General features: G+C 58.7%; 1 protein-coding gene across 1 annotated transcript in view; it reads right to left on the bottom strand.

Moving 5' to 3' along the window:
• The window catches only part of ITPKB (inositol-trisphosphate 3-kinase B), a gene marked incomplete at its 5' end in the record, with an annotated part of 86,942 nt that overhangs the window by 49,011 nt on the left and 30,633 nt on the right, over positions 1-7,298 (bottom strand). The window lies entirely within an intron of this gene.

Here is a 7,298-nt window from a genome sequence, read left to right as displayed (position 1 = left end):
AGGAAGGGAGGAGGGAGGGAGGGAGGAGGGAGGAAGGGAGGAGGGAAGTGGGGGTAGGAGGGAGACAGTCCCCACACAACACTGTTCCATGTAAGTATTTTTACCAAGGCGAACACTCGTTCATTCTTCCTTTTCCTCTTTTCCTAACAAGCACCAACAACCAGCAGACGACACAATCTCAACATGTGGCTCCTGAGTCCTTGGCCGTGGCCCAGTCCTGGACCTGAGCGCGCGGGCCTCGGCTGAAATCCCTGACGAGCAGACGTCTGGTCCCCGTGTGGGCGCCGCTCTCGTCCAGGGACCCAGGAGCCCCCCGAGGCAGCAGCACTGGGACAGATTCTTCTGGTGAACTCCTGCGAGCAGACGGCACCGGGCCGGCTTTCTCAGAAGGATGGAGGCGGCTGCTGGGAGGGGAGGGGGGAGGGCAGGAGCCTCCCCCCTCCCCCCAGCAGAGCTGGGAAGCCCCCGAGCCTCTGGAGGTGCGCAGGCCCCTGCAACAACCCTTCCCTGGCTGGTCTAAGCTGACCACCTGCCAGGCAAGGCCGACAGCCCGTCACATGCAGAGATCACACAGGCTGACAGGGTGGTGGGAGAGCTTATTCTAGACCCTAGACCCACTTCCTACGTGGGTCCAGAGACCACCGCCGGCTCCCACCCAGCCTTGTCCTGTGACCCCTCAGAAGCAATCACATTTGCAGCGTGCCCCGTACATTCCTCTCTCTCTCTCTCTCTCACGCACCACTGGTAACAGAACTTACACTGCTTTGAGCGATGCACTCGGAGAGGTGTTTTCTCCTCTAACTCATTAAAACTGAGGGCTGTGACCTCGACCCCCACTGGAGGTGGTTGTAAAACCGCCGTGGCTCCCGCAGCCAGCATCCTACCTTCCCGGGCGAGCATCGTGGGCTGACGTCATAGGTCAGGCAGAAATTCTACACCAGGGGCTTGGTTTCTGTCTCATTGCCCTTTTCTGGAAATTTCCCCGTAGAGCCCCGCGTTGGTGCTCTGAACAGAATTCAGATAAGCCCACGGCCCCGCCCCTGCGGGTTCTCAAGGCACACCTTGCTTGCTTTCCTGGCCTTCCCAAGGAGAATCCTGAAAGACCTCCACTCCACCTTTAAGACAGCACGGAGAATGGGAGAAGGGTCAGAAGACTAAAGACGGGTAAATATTTGTCTAACGTTTTTGCCAAATTGGACTCTGGAGGCTTCTGACTGGCCGGGGGACAGAACAAGTGATTTGTGAACATTTACAGGGAAAAGCAGAAATCACTAACCGTCTAAATGGGTTCAGTAAGAAAAAAAATCTCAACAAACCAACCTCATTTCTTCTTCTGGTGCGGGCTATAAAACCCAAAAGAGTGCCACCGAGAATACGTTTGGATCTCCTTGAGTGGCATGAAAAAAAAAACAACACAAAAAACAAACAAATAAATCTGCTTCAGGAAGGGGGTGGACAGTTTTGGAGGCTACTGATAACAGACCCTAGGAACGCTGAGGAATGCTTCCAGGAAGACCCAAGTCTCCAGAGTCTGGGGACTCAGACTGGTCGAGCTGGCCGTCAACGACTTCTCTAATCTGCGAACCAACGGTAATGGCATGGCGTGCCTTTGATCGTAACTGATAAATGCATGAACCGGCCCCACACCTAGAACTTCACAGTTTTACCTCATTCCAGCCTCTCAAGGCAGAGGGCCAGGCATCATCAGGCTCGGCCATCGGGGTTTCTCAAGCCCGGCCGTGCGGACACTTTGGGCGGATGGCCTCCCTGCAAGGATGCCAGGAGCACTCCCCCTACAGTGGTGATGGAAAAACATCTCCCGACCTTGTCACACGTCTCCCGGGGACCGAAATCACCCTGGTTGAAACCCACTGGCTTAAGTGGCTCGATCACGGTCCAGAATTAAGAGGGTGCTGGGTCAGCATTTGCCTTCAAGTCTCCTCAATTCAATTCCTCCTACGCTCTCCGAAAGCTGGGACGGAGAGCAGAGATGATGGATGGTGGAGACCAAGAACCAAAACTATCCTGACTGAAGTGCTAGGCCAAAATCAATACTAGAGGAGCCCAAAGGTCCGTAATCTGGCTTTAAAGGGGTCCGTCTTTGTTCCTCCTCTGCTCCTCCCACTCCTCACCCAGGGCACCTGCCGACCCCCAATACCCACCCACGAACGCCCCCATCTGGGAGTCTTGGGAATCCAGTACATTTGGTTAAAATCCTGGCTCTACCCATTAGTGTGATTGGGGGCCAATGACTCAATGTCTCGGAGCCCCCCGGTTTCCGTCGCTAGGAAAGGATTACTAATATCAGCCTCCTGGTTTTGCTTCTGGGATTCAGAGAGAATCCACTCGGCACACGGCAAGTTCGCTGGGAGCCGGCGTCAGTGATGGCCGGTCAAAAGGCAAACAGCGAGCATGTCTTATACCCTGAACGTCAGCCCCCACCTCGGACAAGGTGAAGGTCAGAGAAGAAACAACGGCAGGCCTGGGCCTGGGCTTTCTCTCCCATTCCCTGAGAACACCGTCTCGTCCTCGGAGCGTCAACGGCTACCGTTTCTCAGGGTCCCTCTGGTGACAAAGTGACCACGAAGAGGACGGACTCTCTCCAGAGAGTCCAGAGAATTCTCCAGAGAATTCGCTGCTGGCTTTGGCAACGAGAAAGGCCAACAACGCAAAGGTTAACATGCGGTGAGGGCTCTGGATAGTTTCTAAGTTGTTTCATCACACTTACTAAGGTCACAGGCTCTCAGAGCTGAGACACGGCAGAGGTGGTGTGGTCCGGGCCTCCCCGGCGAGGCCGGAGTGCCGCCTACAGCCCCCTAACCAGCTTCAGGGGGGCCGGTCACCACCCGTCCCCCACTCCCAGGAAAATATCTGGGCCCAGATCACCCTCAGGGATGCCAGCTTCCTACAGGGAGGACAGGCACAATATCCCGCATTAAAAAGAGGGCATATCCTGATGTTCACTCGTCCAGGCCTCCCGGGAACAAACCATACCAGCACCCACTGAGCAAACTGGCTCAATCGAATTTGGAGGGGTTATCATCTGAGAGTAACAAAATACAGTTCATTGAACCAGAACACGTGCGCAAGCATCAACGAAAAGCCGGCAGGTCCAGGAAGAAATCCACGGATTCAGGCTACGTGCCTGTCACAACTCGGTTAACCTTCTGGAATCCGTTTCCTCATCTGAAAGGTGACGGAAATGGACGTGAGGCATGATGCGTTCAAGGGCAAGGTACAGCGTTTGGCTAACAGTCAACAAACGTTAAGTTTCTCTCCCCTTCCTGCGCCAACAGGCGGATCTGAGACTATCACAAACACACAGTGCAGAAAGTACAAGAAACAGAATTTCCCCCTTTCAGACAAGCAAGCGTCGCCTAGTCGAGCCTGGGCACAGGCAATGGGGTGGGGGGTGGGGGGCTTGTTTCCTCCTCTCGTCACCCCTGTCGTCTGAAGTCACGTGGGGAATCTCTCTGCATCCGAGTCTCCAACTCAGCAAACTGTGGCTGGAGTACTCTGAGAGAGAAGCGGAGACCGAACACTGGGTTTCGGGGGGGAGAGCTGGGCTTTCCGCAGTGGCCAGTGCGCGGATCGGCGCGTCACAGAGACACAGTCAGAGAGGGGAGGCGGCGGGAGTCAGGGAGCGGAGGTGGCGGGAGTCAGGGAGCGGAGGTGGCGGGAGTCAGGGGAGTGGTGGGTGTCTCCTGGGAGACCTCACACACATGGGTGCAGGTCTGTGGGGCAACAGGCTCCGGAGCCTTCCCTCCCCACGCGGAGAGTGACGGCCAAAGCCCAGTCCTAAAGGGAAGGCGGAATTTGGCAATGCGGCCAGTCCCCTGCTACACAGTACCCCCCAAAGGGCCTTTTGCACGCCCATGAGAGCCGAATCGTCTCTTCAGAGATCACTCCGGGAGGGTGAACAAGGGCAGCAGGCAAAACGGTGCCTTCACCCCTGCGAGGCAAGGGGTCTCAGAGAGGAGCTCACACCCTCTTGGGGCAGCCCCGGCCACAGCCACCAGACCGAAGGCAGGGTCTCGTGCAGACACGGGGAGCACGATGCCACCCCCGGGCAGGCCAGCACTGTGGGCTGGAAGGCGGCTCCGGGTGTGCCTGTCTGCCCGACCGGTTCAAACCTTGTTTTCTGTCCCCTAAATGTCACGGGTGTAACTGTCAAGGAGCCAGAGGGCTCGCCCACATTGGACAGTTCCTTTAAGGGCAGAAGCTTGGCTGGATTTCTGTTTCCACAGCACGCAGCGAGGTGCCTGGCATAGGGCAGATGCCTGGGAAATAAATGTCGCGTGAAGATTTCCTCCGGGGCCCTCAAGGGGCAGGTGCAGGGCATGGGGCCCCAGGGCGGGCCTGGATGCTGAGGCACAGGGGATGGGAGCCTCTCCCCAAGGAGGGTACGGGTGCCCATGACCGCCAGGCTGGAAAGCGTGTACCCTTCCCCTTCCTTTTGCCTCTCCTGGACGCAGAGTGGGGCCTAGCTCAACCACACCTGGAAAAGACAGAGAGGCCCAGGGGACAGGCAGTGTTCACTCACAAGTGAACGGGTCACGACCCGACCCACCAGCATCTGGAGGATGGAAAGGAAACTCTTCTCCTGGACGGCCAATCCCGAAGCGAAGGCGCTGACGACTGAGGTCAGAGCAGGAAGAGGGAAGGCATCATCTGCAGGAGGTTCTGGAAGGCAGCACCCCCCCACCCCCCGACGAGGCAACCTCTCCCCGCTCAGCTCGGGCCCTGGCTTCTCCTCCTGCTGACTCAGGACTCACTCAGATGCCAGCGAGAGCCCTGAGAGGCGCTGGCTCTGTCACCCTGCTCGGATCTCAGGCTGCGGCACGGATGTGCTTAAAATTAAGAAGTCCGACCTTGGCGCCAATCTGGAGTCGGCTGTACCCTGCGACCACCGCCGGGGAGGGCTCAGGGAAGAGCTGCGGGGAAGGAAGAGTGCCCTCAATCCTCCTCAAGCTTCTCTCCCTCCTTCCATCCCCGCCGTGAAGACCGGCCTTGGCTTTCTAACAAGCAGATGATAAGGGCCCATCAGGCCGGGAGGGCGGGAAGGTCTCAGCCGAAAGGAAAGCACTCGGTGGCCCATTTGCCCAGAAGGAAATCTAACAGCCTGCACGGAGAGGGCCCAGATGCCCGCCGGGCTGCCTGCGTTCACGTCCTGGAATTTTCTCTGACGCCTGAGAAGTTACGCAGCCGCTCGGGGCCTCAGTTGACCCGCCTGCAGAAGAGCCACATTAACGGAGCTTCCCTCAGAGCCGGCCCGTAACAGAGTTCAACAGTTAGCCATTAACATCGTCACTGCCGGGGGGGGGCTCTCGGAGTGCCGCCCTTGCTGGGATCCCCCCCCCCCCCCCCCCCCCCCGCCACGGCCCAGCCTCAGTAACTGAAAATCAGAACAATCGGTAGCACTTACTGTGCAGAACGGGGGGCCCAGACGACAGTCAAGCGAGAAGAGGAAGAGGGCGACAAAGGGAAAAGCTGGAGATGTCAGAAGCCGTTCACTATCTTGTAGAGATCCGTGTCTCGTCTCCTGGATCTCGGCTGGCCATCACCTAACGGCTTTTCCTTGGCCTCTGGGTGTTTAGATTACACGGGGCATTCGTTGCACGGTAGCACATAGCGCCTTGGGTAAGAAACCGAGGCGGGCAGTGTGGAAACAGGCTGCGTGGACGCAGATGGGGACAAGAGCTCTCGACAAGACCCAGCTGCTCAATCACACGGATTCTCCATGGAAATGCGGATCCTGCACGAATTTCACGTGCTCCGAATAACCCTCTTGCTCCGAAGCCAGCCACGCAGGGTCTGGGAGCTGCAGGCGAGGCGCCCTGTTAGATAAGCCCGAGCTCCTGCTTTTGGAGGAACAGAACAGAATGCACAGACCCAAGAGGAGAATTCCTACAGGAACTGTGCAGGCTCACATGTCTTACTGACAACGGCTCTGCTTCAAGAAGTTGATTTTCGGGGCGTCTGGGTGGCTCACTCGGTTAAGCGGCCAACTTCGGCTCAGGTCATGATCTCGCGGTCTGTGAGTTCGAGCCCCGCGTCGGGCTCTGTGCTGACAGCTCGGAGCCTGGAGCCTGCTTCGGATTCTGTGTCTCCCCCCTCTCTCTCTCTCTCTCTCTCTCTCTCTTCCCCTCCCCCACCTGCACCCTGTCTCTTTCTCAAGAAAAGTAAATAAAGAAAAATTTTAAATAGGAGGTATGGGGAGCCTTCCCCAAGCCTGCTGCTGATTGGGCCCGGAATGAACACACCTCAGGGGGGTCCTCGCTAACCCACCCGGTCGGGATGACAGGGCTCAGTGTCACCACCACCCACTGAACAGCTTCGGCACGGAAACACTCCCCAGTTCTGCAGACCGGTCAGTACCAAGAGCCATTCCGCTCACCGACTGCTCCTTTATCAGAAACCCTCCTCTACCACTCCCTGCACACAGGGAGAGTCAGAAAAGGCAGCAAATGCTTCCCCAAACCCAGAGGACACGGACAGACAAGAACGGTGCATCAAGTATGCCGGGCAGCAGAACTCCTTCCCCCACAGAAAGATCCACGCACGGCCCCGCTGTTTCACCCTGGCGAGGCCCCTCCATGGACCACCCTCTGCTGGCCGCCTGTGTGCTTCCCGGGGCCTCGCTGGATCCGCCTGTCCGGGTCCCGGAGCCCAGCGGCGCTGGCTACACTCGCACCGAGAACACAAGACACTCATGAACCCACGCGCGCGCCCGGCAGGCGGTTGCAAAGACCCCGGAGCCGGGCCCCGCTCTCTGAGCCTGGACGTCCTAGAGGGGCCCGGACGGGGAAGGTCGGTCCCAGCGGCCGCTGCGGCACTTTGCTGGGACTGTCCCTGACCCCAGCCTCAAGGAACGCTTTTACTCCTTCCGAATCTCACACCTCCCCCTCCGGTGCACGATCCACACGGACGCTGTCGAGGGAAACACCTCAGCTGGTGCCCCTGCGGGAGGGGACTTATTTTTACAGCAGTTAAGATACCGCAGCCAAACATGCCCTGTGTTTCTGCGAGAAGAGACAGAGAGAGGTCCGGGCAAGGGAGGGAGGCAGGTGCGCGCACTGCGCGAGGACACGCTGCGCGCGGAGCCTGAACTGTGCGCCGGGTCCCCAGCCCCACAGCGGCGGCCCTCAGCCCTCCCGGTGGCCGGGAACTGCAGGTCCGGGACCGCCGGCGCCCGGAAAGGCCTCTTCCCCGCGGGGCCACCGCCCGCGCCCACGCGTCTTAGACCCGCGCGCGGGGGGCCGCCTCCCGGCATGCTCGGCGGCGGAGCGCGCGCCCGC

Source organism: Herpailurus yagouaroundi, unplaced genomic scaffold (assembly GCF_014898765.1).
Source record: "Herpailurus yagouaroundi ecotype Mexico unplaced genomic scaffold, PumYag 205, whole genome shotgun sequence".
In the NCBI taxonomy this organism is placed as follows: Eukaryota; Metazoa; Chordata; class Mammalia; order Carnivora; family Felidae; genus Herpailurus; species Herpailurus yagouaroundi.
This window is presented reverse-complemented; position numbering and strand designations above follow the sequence as displayed.